Source organism: Oratosquilla oratoria, chromosome 16, assembly GCF_046742065.1.
Source record: "Oratosquilla oratoria isolate Oo_2021 chromosome 16, ASM4674206v1, whole genome shotgun sequence".
Lineage (NCBI taxonomy): Eukaryota > Metazoa > Arthropoda > Malacostraca > Stomatopoda > Squillidae > Oratosquilla > Oratosquilla oratoria.
Genome location: NC_134792.1, coordinates 34,858,535 through 34,871,034, shown reverse-complemented (window position 1 = coordinate 34,871,034; position 12,500 = coordinate 34,858,535). Strand labels below are relative to the sequence as shown.

Genomic DNA, 12,500 nt, shown 5'->3' with positions numbered 1-12,500 from the left:
ACTTGCCACGTTGGTTCCCGACGGCCTTGGCCAGAGGGGAAAGTGACCTAACATCGGGCTAAGAAATTCCAACGGCTTGCCGCGACTGACAAGGCTTTGCCTCACCATGGGTTTCCCACTCCCCAATACGTGGAAGTGGAATGATGAGTTCGGAATACAAGACCGAAATGGGTCGGTCTATACCTTGCCATGTCGGGTCATATCGGGTCATATCGGGTCATTTGGGTTCCTTTCTCTACCCCATGCCTTCCCACTCCAAGAAAAGTAATGTGTTGTGATGCACATACACTCTCACTGAACCTTTTTCAAAATGAAGAAAAAGAAAAGAAAAATTGCGGAATAAAGAAGCAGCTACTGTAGGTGTGGGTGATTGACAGCTATTACTCTTTCGGATGAGAGTTCAGTGTGTGTGTGTGTGTGTGTGTGTGTGTGTGTGTGTGTGTGTGTGTGTGTGTGTGTGTGTGTGTGTGTGTGTGTGTGTGTGTGTGTGTGTGTGTGTGAAGTTGTGCATGTGTGTGTGTGTGTGTGGTTGTGTGTGTATGTGTATGTGTATATACACACGCGCGCGCACACACATACACAGATAGCGAGACAAAGGCGGGGAAGAGAGTAAATACAACTACGAATAAGAATAATCAGAAGCTGGCTCAACCAAGAAGAAAGAAAGATCTTGAAATACCAACTCTTACAACGCTTTCAATAAAAAAAAATTCTGCAGAAGCCTGAACTAAGTTCATATCTGTCTACACAAGGCTAATCACTAAATCAAGATTTTGTTGATAACTGGAAAAAGAAATTCTGGAATGTAAAGATTAATAATTGGTGAGACGCAGACCACCTAATCACGTGCCTGGAATGTACTACGTGAATGCATGAACGAGGGAGGAGGGAAAGGAGGTGAGGTAAGGAGGGAGAAGGTAAGGAGGAGTAAGGAAGGGGAAGACGGAGGAGTAAGGAGGACGAAGACGGAGGAGGGAGGAAGGAGAAGGGAGAAGGGAAGAGGGAGGAGCGAGGAGGAGGGAGAGGGAGAAGGCAGGAGGGAGTAAGGAGGAGGGGGAAGACGAAGGAGGGAGGAAGGAGAAAGAAGGAAGGAGAAAGTAAGAAGGAGTAAGGAAGAGGAATGAGGGATGTGGGAGGAGGTAGGAGGGAGGAAGGAGGAGGGAGGAAGAAGGAGGGGGAGAAAGAGAGGTGGGAGGAGGCAGGAGGGAGGAGGCAGGAGGGAGGAGGCAGGAGGGAGGAGGGAGGAGGGATTAGGGATTAGGGAGTAGTCAGGAGGAAAGTGGGAGTAGGGGCGAGGGAGAAGGACGAAAGAAAGAGAGGAGGAGGAAGGAAGAAGGAGGGAGGAGAAAGAGAGAGAAGGGAGGAGGCAGGAGGGAGGAGAGAGAAGGGAGGAGGAAGGAATGAATGAGTAAGGTGTATGGAATAGGAAGTGGAGAGAAGAGAGAAGTAAGGCGAGAAGACGGAGGAAGGAGGAAGGAGGGAGAATGAATAATAAAAGAAGACCCCGATGAAGAAAAGAAAGAAAAACGAAAAAAAGAAAGAAAAAATAAAGAAAAGAAAAATAAAGAAAAAATGAGAGAGAGAGAGAGAGAGAGAGAGAGAGAGAGAGAGAGAGAGAGAGAGAGAGAGAGAGAGAGAGAGAGAGAGAGAGAGAGAGATAGATAGATAGATAGGTAGAGAGAGAGAGAGAGAGAGAGAGAGAGAGAGAGAGAGAGAGAGAGAGAGAGAGAGAGAGAGAGAGAGAGAGAGAGGAGAGAGAGAGAGAGAGAGGAGAGAGAGAGAGAGGAGAGAGAGAGAGAGAGAGAGAGAGAGAGAGAGAGAGAGAGAGAGAGAGAGAGAGAGAGAGAGAGAGAGAGAGAGAGAGAGAGAGAGAGAGAGAGAGAGAGAGAGAGAGAGAGAGAGAGAGAGAGAGAGAGAGAGAGAGAGAGAGAGAGAGAGAGAGAAGAGAGAGAGAGAGAAGAGGTGCATAAGCCTTTCGAGTGAGAAAAGGAGAAGGATGCAATCTGGAACTGTGGGTGTTTTTAAGTCTCCTTTCATTTCGTGTTGGTCTGCCTGACTTGAGGTCGAGGTGCAGCTCCACAGCGAGGTTGACCTTGGTACTGTTTGTAGAGGCATCGCCTCGGCTTGCTCCCTCCAGCGACGTACTTAGAATATTTCATTAATAATAATCTGAGGGATTCTCTTCCGCGAGGGATATTGGTGGCCTCAGACCGTAAGTACCGGTGACGTATTCTAAACACGGGACTCTGACTAATGCTGTATGGTTCTATGCAACCAAAGGCCAAATGGTACTTTGACTTTTATTGTGAATACTGGCAGGCTTTTCTCTTCGTCTACGTAGCACAAACTCCAGCGCTTCTGTCCGTCGAGTTTGTTCAATATGAGGTAATATTGTCCTGACTGAGGGTGACATGATCGACTCGAGTAGCGCGCACTCTACCACCAAGAAAACTCATTCTCTTCCACGACCACAAAACTCGTCTTTCCTCGACGACATCACTCTCCAACTCACTATGTTGGGCTCCCTCTCCTACACTGCTCTTCAAGGATGTACTCCTGTCAGCCTCGACCACGTCCTCAAGCTCTGTGATGTCAATATCAACTTTGCTCTCCACATGCGTGAGGAGTCTAACTTCATCCTCGATCCACGTGTGGTCGTCACCCTCGAGTGGGACCTCAGACAGAGGCAGAAGCGCTGGCTCTTACCTCCAGCATCGGTTGCTCCCTCCACGAAACTATGGACGAAAACAGATAGGTGAGCATAACAGAATGTTGTCGGAACCGAGCTGGGACGGGGGCTCTCTATAGGGCGGAGCCGGATGCGGCCAGATAATGGGCAAGTTCAATTAGCTTGATGAAATCACCTGGCGATAGCAGACGGAACTTTATGTAACGACCACCATCTCCCCCTGTTTAAAATACTGTTCAAACTTTTCGAGTCTAATGACTCCTAAGGGAGATTTTGCTACGGCCGACAACAAGCCGCAACGGCGGTGTCGGTTAATGAGACACTGCTTCGGTGGTGCTTTTGTTTAAACTGCCGTCAGGATGTCTGGTCCATCTCCGTTGCCTCTCTCTTCGGTGAGGAAAGGGTAGAAGCCGATCTTGTTTAACACTTTGCCTCGTTTCACACATATCGACTTTTTGCCGTGCGCCGTACACGACACGACGTCGTGTTCTCAAACAACCATGAGTGTTTATGGAGCCCTTCACACGTCACGACCACGTGTGAAACTGTCCGTAGACACCCATAGTCATTTGAAAGCACGACGTCGTGTCGTGGTCGGTACACGACGAAAAGTCGATACGTGCGAAACGAGCCTTTCCGTGCTGTGTGGTACTTTCTTCTTATATTCTGGTCACCACTGAAAGATCAGACGACACTGATTTAGTGTGAAGTTATCACTAAATGCAAATCAGACGAGAAAAAAACAGTCGCAAGCTCTTAGGACATAGGTTTGGAAGTGGGTAGAGACAACTTCACCAACCATGTAGTCAATGAATGGAATAAACTTCCTGCAGAGGCAATGCAATGTGGCACGGTTCGAAGTATTCAATATTCATTTAGATAAACACCTAAACAATATGCCTGTCAATTGTTTGTTCCGCCTGTTTATTCATTTCTTCGTTTATCTATCTTTTCTTAGCATCCAACCTAGTTATGGACCAAAAGGTCTCCTGTCGGTATACCCTTCCTTTGTAAACTTTTGTAAACCTTAACCTCTGAAACATTTGAGTCTTACCTTAACTTTCTTATCATCATGATCACAACACTATCACTCTTTACTTATCACAAACAGAAACACACGCACTGTTCCTATCCCCTCTTTGCTACAACGTTGTCAATACTGTGTTGTCATTGTAATGTTTCCAATGAGTTGTTGACAACATCGCTACTTCCCTGCCTGCATCCCTCCCTCCCTCCCTCCCTCCCTCTCTCTCTCTCTTCCTCTCTGGCAGTAGCGTTGCCTGCGCTCAGAAGAGGGACATATGCCACGCCGACACGAAGCTCGCTCGTGTTAAAAATCGATACGAACTCCCCACAACAGATCGAAACCAAACACACACACACACACACGCGCGCGCGCGCGAGCGCTCCGTATTGCACATAGAGGTACGATAACGACAACGACGACGATGAGACGAATATGACAAAGATACTGATGACAGAAACGACGACAACAATGACGACGACGACGACAACTGTGAAGGCAGTTCTATGATGGCGACTCACACGACGGCGACAGTGACGACGGCGGTGATGACGTAGGATGAAGACGATGACGACGCTCGTCCGCAAAAGGAGGACATTACTCTGAAGTCGTGTCCTTGGTGAAGGGCATCCTTCCTTCGGGGAGTCCCCGCTGGCGAAGGATGACCTGTTCTGCATCAGGTCACCTCCTACACAAGTTCCTTTCTCTCCCTTTCCGGCCAAGTGGATAGTTTAATAGTTTTGTTCCGACTAACACTAGGCGTTTCTATTCGGCTTTAGTGAAGCTTTTCGCCCGGAAGGGTTAAGAAACTTTCTCGTTTAAGCATGACAATGGCAGAGCGGGCAAGCAGTAGGAGACCTTTCAGTCCATTACGAGGTCCGATACAAGAAGAAGAAGGAAAAGAAGAAATAGAAGAAGGAGAAGATGAGGAAGAAAAAGAAGATGAAGAGGAAGAAGAAGAAGAAGATAAGGAAGAAAAAGAAGAAGATGACGAGGAAGAAGAAGAAAAGAAGAAGAAGAAGAAGAAGAAGAAGAAGAAGAAGAAGAAGAAGAAGAAGAAGAAGAAGAAGAAGAAGAAGAAGAAGAAGAAGAAGAAGAAGAAGAAGAAGAAGAAGAAGAAGAAGAAGAAGAAGAAGAAGAAGAAGAAGAAGAAGAAGAAGAAGAAGAAGAAGAAGAAGAAGAAGTAGGAGAAGAAGAAGAAGAAGAGGAAGAAGAGAAAAATAAAAATCATACCTGAAAACGTTGCATCTAATGACCACAATCAAATAGGACTCAAACTCATAACGAATTCTAGAAAGGACAGTTTTAACACTTGAGCAGAATTAGACTCGCTTCACAGACATAAAGTTCTATATCTTATATTGGAAAACAAAATTCGACAAAAAAGTAGATCAGATATTGGAGATATTTCACAACATACTATAGCACACTTACGAATTTAGATCACTGTTAACCCACTATCGGAGAAATAATAACGGAAAGTACAGAGAAACTGTATATTTCGACTACTCTCTGTAGTCCTCTTCAGCAGAAAGTGATCTTTACAAATGTGTTATAACATACTAGTTTCCAATTTACGAATTTAGGTTTAAGAGGGGAATAGAAAAGAACTGGTTTACTAATAGAGTGTTTATTGAATGGAATAGACTTTGTAGCTACTTAATGAGCACTAAAACTATTGTTTGTTTCAAGAGACGATAAGATATCTCTATGAATGGGAATGACAGGTGGTAATGGACATGGAACTGCCTAATCTAGGCCTTATGTTCTCTGTCAGTCTCCCTCCATTCTTATGTTCTAACATATATTGCACTAGTGGCGCCTTCACAAATAATCTTGACCAACATTGTTTGATAAGATAACAGAGAAAACCTCATTCAGTTTGGAAGAACTTTTGATTGTAAGAGATTTTGCTTGCGTAAGTATTATGTCTTTTCAAGATGATACTGTCCCTTTGGATAGAAGCACTGAATAAACACACACACACACACACACACACACACACACACACACACACACACACACACACACACACACACACACACACACACACACACACACACACACACACACACACACACACACACACACACACACACACACACACACACACACACACACACACACACACACACACACACACACAACCCTGACTTGTATTCTGAATTCGACCTTCGACTAGATAGCATCCCTTTTCCTACCTTAGCTTCGTCCGTCTTGACCTGTTTCCTAACCTCATGACCTCGGATATGAAGGTAAACTCTTGCTGAGGTCGTATCAGGTGCCCATCCGTGCCAAAGTTTGATGCGCGCACACTCGCCATGCGCATGCGTACCAGACTCCTCGTTCTTAACACAGGGGAATCCGGTTTTGTAGGTCGAGGCAGTATCAAGCTGGAGTATTTTTAGTACCTCCCCTCCAGGCTCAACTTGTCCTACAAGTGGCGGCGGCGGTGGTGGTGGTTGTGTTAGTGGTGGCAGGGACGGCGTTGGAGGTGGTGGTGGTGATGGTAGTGGTGGTGGTGATGGACAAGGTGGTGGTGGTGGTGGTAGAGGTGGAGGTGAGTATGAATGGTGGAACAGGTAGAGGTGGAAAAGTGAGAATGTTTAGTGGATGTAATGACATTAGAACGGGAAGTGCTAATGACCTGAATATTCAAGTTCGTAATTGTGAAGTTCACCATGACTGTAATGGCGGTGTCAGGCAATACTGTGTCCTTGAGGACGATTGTGACTTGTGACGGCTGAAGAAGACCTGTGTTGCCGAGTGTTGGTTGCGATGATGAGGTTCTGCTCTTCAGAAGAGGACAACATACCACAAGTTGCACTAATGACCTCGTCACTGCAACGGTGGACAGCACGCCACGCAGAGGACATGTTATCAGTGTCACTCTTCAGGACACGTGAGGTGAAACTCAAGGAAATAACAGCACCGGGCTTTATTCTATGCTGTTGCTGCTGCTGCTACTGGGATCATAAAAGAGGAGGAAAAGGAGGAGAAGGAGGAGGAAGAGAAGGAGGAGAAGGAGGAGGAGGAGGAGGAGGAGGAGGAGGAGGGAAAGGATTAGGAGGAGGAGGAGGAGGAGGAGAATGAGAAGGAAGAGAACGAGGAGGAGGAAGAAGAATTACACATTTTCTGTGGTCGCTGAGACTCTTAACAGATATATGCGCGCTATGAACATCTTAACATCTCAACAGAGGAGTAGGGAGGAGACAAGGGCAAGAATGGGAAGGAAAAAAAAAAGAAGGGTTAAAAGGAGATATGAGGGTAAGGATAAGCAGGAGAGGAAGGAGAGACAAACAGAGAGAGAGAGAGAGAGAGAGAGAGAGAGAGAGAGAGAGAGAGAGAGAGAGAGAGAGAGAGAGAGAGAGAGAGAGAGAGAGGAGAGGAGAGAGAGAGAGAGGAGAGAGAGAGAGAGAGAGAGAGAGGAGAGAGAGAGAGAGAGAGAGAGAGAGAGAGAGAGAGAGAGAGAGAGAGAGAGAGAGAGAGAGAGAGAGAGAGAGAGAGAGAGAGAGAGAGAGAGAGAGAGAGAGAGAGAGAGAGAGAGAGAGAGAGAGAGAGAGAGAGAGAGAGAGAGAGAGAGAGAGAGGGAGAGAGAGAGAAAGAGAGGGAGAGATTAGAGAGTGAGACATAAAGGGGGTAGGAATGAGGGAAAGAGGGGAGACGGTAGAGGAGGAGTGGAAGACATGCACGTCATCATGAGGGGAATAGGAAGGGGAAACATGAAGGGGGAGGGCAGGAGAGTAGGGAATGGGAAGGAGGGTATGTCAGGAACTAGAGTAGCGGGGGGAAGGGGGAGGGGGAAGGGAAGAAAGAGAGAGGGGAGGGAAGAGGAAGAGGAGAGGGGGAAAGGAAGAGGGAGAGGGAGGAGGAGGGAAGAGGGAGAGGGGAGGGGGAGGGAAGAATGAGAGGGGAGGGGGAGGGGAAAGGAAGAGAGGGGGGAGGGAAGAAGAAGAGGGGAGGGGGAGGGAAGAGGAAGAGGGTGAGGGGAAAGGAAGAGGGAGAGGGGGGAGGGAAGAGGGAGAGGGGAGGGGGAAGGGTAGAAAGAGAGGGGGAGGGAAGAGGAAGAGGGGAGGGGGAAGAGAAGAGGGAGAGGGGAGGGGGGAAGGGAAGAGGGAGAGGGGAGGGGGAAGGGAAGAGGGAGAGGGGAGGGAGAAGGGTAGAAAGAGAGGGGGTAAGGAAGAGGAAGAGGGGCGGGGAGGGAAGAGGGAGAGGGGAGGGGGAAGGGGGAAGAAGAGGGAGAGGGGATGGGGAAGGGAAGAGGGAGAGGTGGAGTGGGAGGGAAGAGGGAGAGGGGAGAGAAGAGGGAGAGGGGTGGGGGAGGGAGACATCGAAGCAGAGAGAGGTGGAGTTAGAGATAGAAATGGAGAGAGACACAGGGGGAGTGGGGGGCAAGGAGAGGGAGAGGGAGGAAATGGGAGAGAAAAGGAGAGTGAGAGTGAAAGAGTGAGAGTGAGAGTGAAAGAGTGAGAGGGAAAGCAGGCAGTGGGATGAGGTCATTATCAGAAAGCAAGAGAATATGGTAGCGAGTGTTTTAAATATATGTTTATATGAAAATATAGTCAAGAAGAACGCCACCCCCCCCCCACACACACATAAGTGCAGTTTCTTTCCATACGTTTAGAATAATTTCGTCCGGATGCCTTCGTTTCATCTCGTCATTGAACGAAAAGATAAGAAATCCTCGTAATTCTTGCAATGCTTCCTAAGTACTCAGAACCTTCGGTAATCTCATATCAAGTCTTCATAGACATAAGCCCTCCGCGCCTGAATTACTTTATTTCTTTGTTCTTACGCATGACGTTCAAAGTCATCAAATGTATGTGGAAAGAAACACTTCATTGTAAAGGTTATATCGTCAATAACATATTGGACATTTAAAGACTTAAAATGTCTTGTCCCACTCGTAAATGCCGAAAGATTCGAGGGAAGCAAAGATGGTTAGAACATGCTGTCAAATAAGACAGGCAGTCCGACACCCATGCATGCATACTATATATATATATATATATATATTTATATATATATATATATATATATATATATATATATTATATATATATATATATATATATATATATATACTGAAGCAGATAACCTTCTACCTAGAAATCAACTGAAATCTTCATAGAAATAAAATGGGATAATACATTCTTAAGAAGGAAACTGATGTGAAAGAAAATACAAAATGCTGAACTCGCCATCACATTTAACGATACTTGTTTAAGAGAAAATGTCCTGCCCACCTATACCTTATATATATATATATATATATATATATATATATATATATATATATATATATATTTATATATATAAACATGTATATATATATATACATACATAAAGTAAGACTACCTTCCCTCAATAAACATCAGCAAATCCCATCTTCAGTACATGACACAAGGGATTCCTTTGCCGAGCCCCGCGGACCAGCCGGCACGATTTTCACACAAGTGAAATATGAAACACGGTGTAGTCTGTGCATAAGCAAGGAAAAGTGGAGTTAAGCTCATATTCCTTCCACTGAGTCCTTAAAGAAATCCTAAGCTGTACGAGAAGAGACAGCTTGGAATATTCCGTAATGCAGACCCATGGGAACACGCCGGCTGGACCTGGGGACAGGAGCACAACAAGGTCCAGATATCTGCCCTCCCTCGCCCTCATTCCCTTCCATCCTCTTCCTCATCTTCATACTAGTACTGTGACTACTACCACTCTTTATGCTACTACTATTACCTCTGCTACTACTATTACTGCCACTACTATTACTGCCACTACTACTACTGCAACTACTACTACTACTACTACTACTACTACTACTACTACTACTACTACTACTACTACTACTACTACTACTACTACTACTACTACTACTACTACTACTACTACTACTACTACTACTACTACTACTACTACTACTACTACTACTTCTACTACTACTACTACTACTACTACTACTACTACTACTACTACTACTACTACTACTACTACTACTACTACTACTACTACTACTACTACTACTACTACTTTTTTCAAATATTTTTTAGATACGACCTCCATCCTACTACTACAACTGCTACTACTACTACTACTACTTCTACTACTACTACTACTACTACTACTACTACTACTACTACTACTACTACTACTACTACTACTACTACTACTACTACTACTACTACTACTACTACTACTACTACTACTACTACTACTAGTATCCTATTGCTATTGTTAATTCTACTACTACTTTCACTAATACTACTAGTACCTACTCCACCCCAATCCATTCTTGTTTTTTTCAGCATCTATCCTCTCTTCCTTTTCTTTCCCTTTCTTCTCTTCCTGTCCTCCTTTCTTTTCCTTGGTAGATTACTTTCATTCTCCTGACCCGCTATATAACTCCTATCATACTCCTTAGGAGTTTCTTGATCCCTTACCTCCCACCCCTCCCTCCCTCCTCCTCCTCCTCCTCCTCCTCCTCCTCCTCCAACCCTCCGCAGAGCTCTTCATTCTTCCAACTCGAAATACCTTCAAGTTTCCCACCATCACCACCACCAACAACTCGCGGCTTCTACAACTTCTACAACTTGACATGGTGAGTATTCCCCACCCCCGAGGAGTTCCTCCATCAGTCCTCCTCCTTACTTCTTTTTCTTCTTCTCTCACCTCCTCCTCTTCCTCTTTTTCCGCCTCCATCTTCGTTTCTATTCCAAAAAAGGGAAGACAGATATCTTTCTTCACACATTTTAAGTCCTCTCACTCAGTTAATCTCGACTTCTTCTGTCGATTTCTCTTCTCGTTTTCTTACTACGAATGGTGACCCGCCTCCTAGTTTCGACCTCCTTGTTTAGAATGCTTAAATATTTACTCTCCTTAGCCTCCATTCTCACCCATCCTCTATAAACTATATATGTATACGCCTGTATATGTATATGTATATGCGTATGTATATGTATATGTATATGTATATGTATATGTATATGTATATGTATATGTATATGTATATGTATATCTATATGTGAGATTCACCTTTGTCTTTGGATCTCGTTTTGGACTCGTGGTCAACAGCTATTTCCCTCCCGGAAGAGAGCTCCGAGCTCGTATGACCGATCTATGGGTAATGCTTTGACATTACACTCACACACACACCAAATTCCCCGCCCACGAGAGTTGGAGTAACAACTCGACGCGCAGCGATACTGAAATTATTTTCAGCCCTTGGCAGGATTCGAACCCATACCACCGTAGTAACAGTCTGGGACTCTACCAACCGCGCCACCGAGTGTGTGTGTTTGTGTGTATGTGTGTGTGTGCGTGTGCGTGTGTGTGTGTTTGCGTGTGTGTGTGTGCGTGTGTGTGTGTGAGTGAGCGTGAATGCATGGGGAGAGATACACCCTGAGACAGAGGCAAGGTACCTGAAACATATTCCAGTCTATCCAGTTATACTAAGATATAGGTCACCGTAACACTGTTCCCCAGCTTCCTGTCCCGCCCCATTTCCCGTGGCTCTCCACTTCCGAAACGCCACAGAAATAGTCCATTTGACTGTACAATACCCTGAGTCGTGGCACGAAGACTTCCTCTCCCTAACCCTCCTTCGCCTCTTCCGCTTTCTCCATCACCCCGCCTCTGCCCCCACCATCGCCGGCAGACAACAAAAGTACAATAGCATGTGAAATATAGTGTAGGGTTCCGATGCTCCTCCCATCCCATTGTCTCTTAGGGAGTCTCGTTCCATCAGCTCGCCAAAGGCAAGGGGGCCGCTTCAGACTGGGGGTATGGAAACGAGAATACCCCTGGTGCTGTGGCCGGAGGGTAAGTACCAAGTACCCTTGGTACCGTTCCACTGACGAACAAGACTGGTATCATAGCGAGATGGTAAACTTGTGATACCAGAACCTTGGTTCTGTGACTATAAGATCTTTTTTGCATTTTTGTCCTAACAATGTAGGGCATTGGCACTATACTCTCGCATCACAATTGTATGATATATGTCCTTTTTGTATGTCATTGTGTTTTAGAAGCAAAACGGGGTTTGAATATTTTCCAAATAGGAGTTAGAGTTATCCAGTACTTAATGTGATAATGTTCTAAATTCGTTTAACAATGTACTGTTCTGTAAGGACCTAATCTTAGCTAACACCCACTGTTTCTATTTGCTGACGCGCTGATTTTAGGCTGATGGGATCTTTGATCTCCTCAGTAAGTATTCTTGTTCCAGCCCTCACCCGAACAGAACCACCTGGGTTGGATGTACAACTTTTGAGTAAACTTATGGCGGGGGGATACAAGTTTAGATTTAATAATGAAATAGGCAAGAACTGATTTACCAATAGAGTGTTAAACGAATGGAATAGATTTAGTAACCACGTAATGAGCTCTGAAATTATTGGTTGTTTTAAGAGAAAGTTAGATAACTTTATGCATGGGGATAGTAGGTGGTAATGGACATGGAACGGCATAGTGTAGGCCTTATGGTCTGTGGCAGTCTCCTCCATTTATATGTTCTTATATTTACCAATTACTACTACGTAATTCTCGACCTTTTTCATTTCGTTTCCTCTTCATAAATTCTCAATTTTCGTGTGGCTCCCTTTCATTTTTCTCTCAAACCCGACCATCAAAATAAGGTAACAAAAATCATAATAATAACAATGAAATGTTGATGACAATCATAATCATCTTATATTTGATAGATTTTTGGGATTCCTCACATTATACAGAAATGTATAATTTGTAACGGCAGGTCACGGCTCCCGTCAATTCATGTCAAGAGTCCCTTGG

General features: G+C 45.0%; 1 protein-coding gene across 24 annotated transcripts in view; it reads right to left on the bottom strand.

Annotated features, from left to right (window-relative positions):
- LOC143033873 (CUGBP Elav-like family member 4) overlaps nucleotides 1-12,500 on the bottom strand; it is a 1,339,855-nt gene that overhangs the window by 386,767 nt on the left and 940,588 nt on the right. Inside the window, exon 1 of one of the 24 annotated variants that reach the window (XM_076199476.1) lies at nucleotides 3,744-3,764. The exons of 22 other annotated variants lie outside the window; for them this stretch is intronic. The gene's annotated coding sequence lies outside the window, so the exon portion shown is untranslated. Of the gene's footprint in view, nucleotides 1-3,743; nucleotides 3,765-12,500 lie in introns of those variants that run through there. One more of the 24 variants, XM_076199475.1, reaches the window with a different exon arrangement.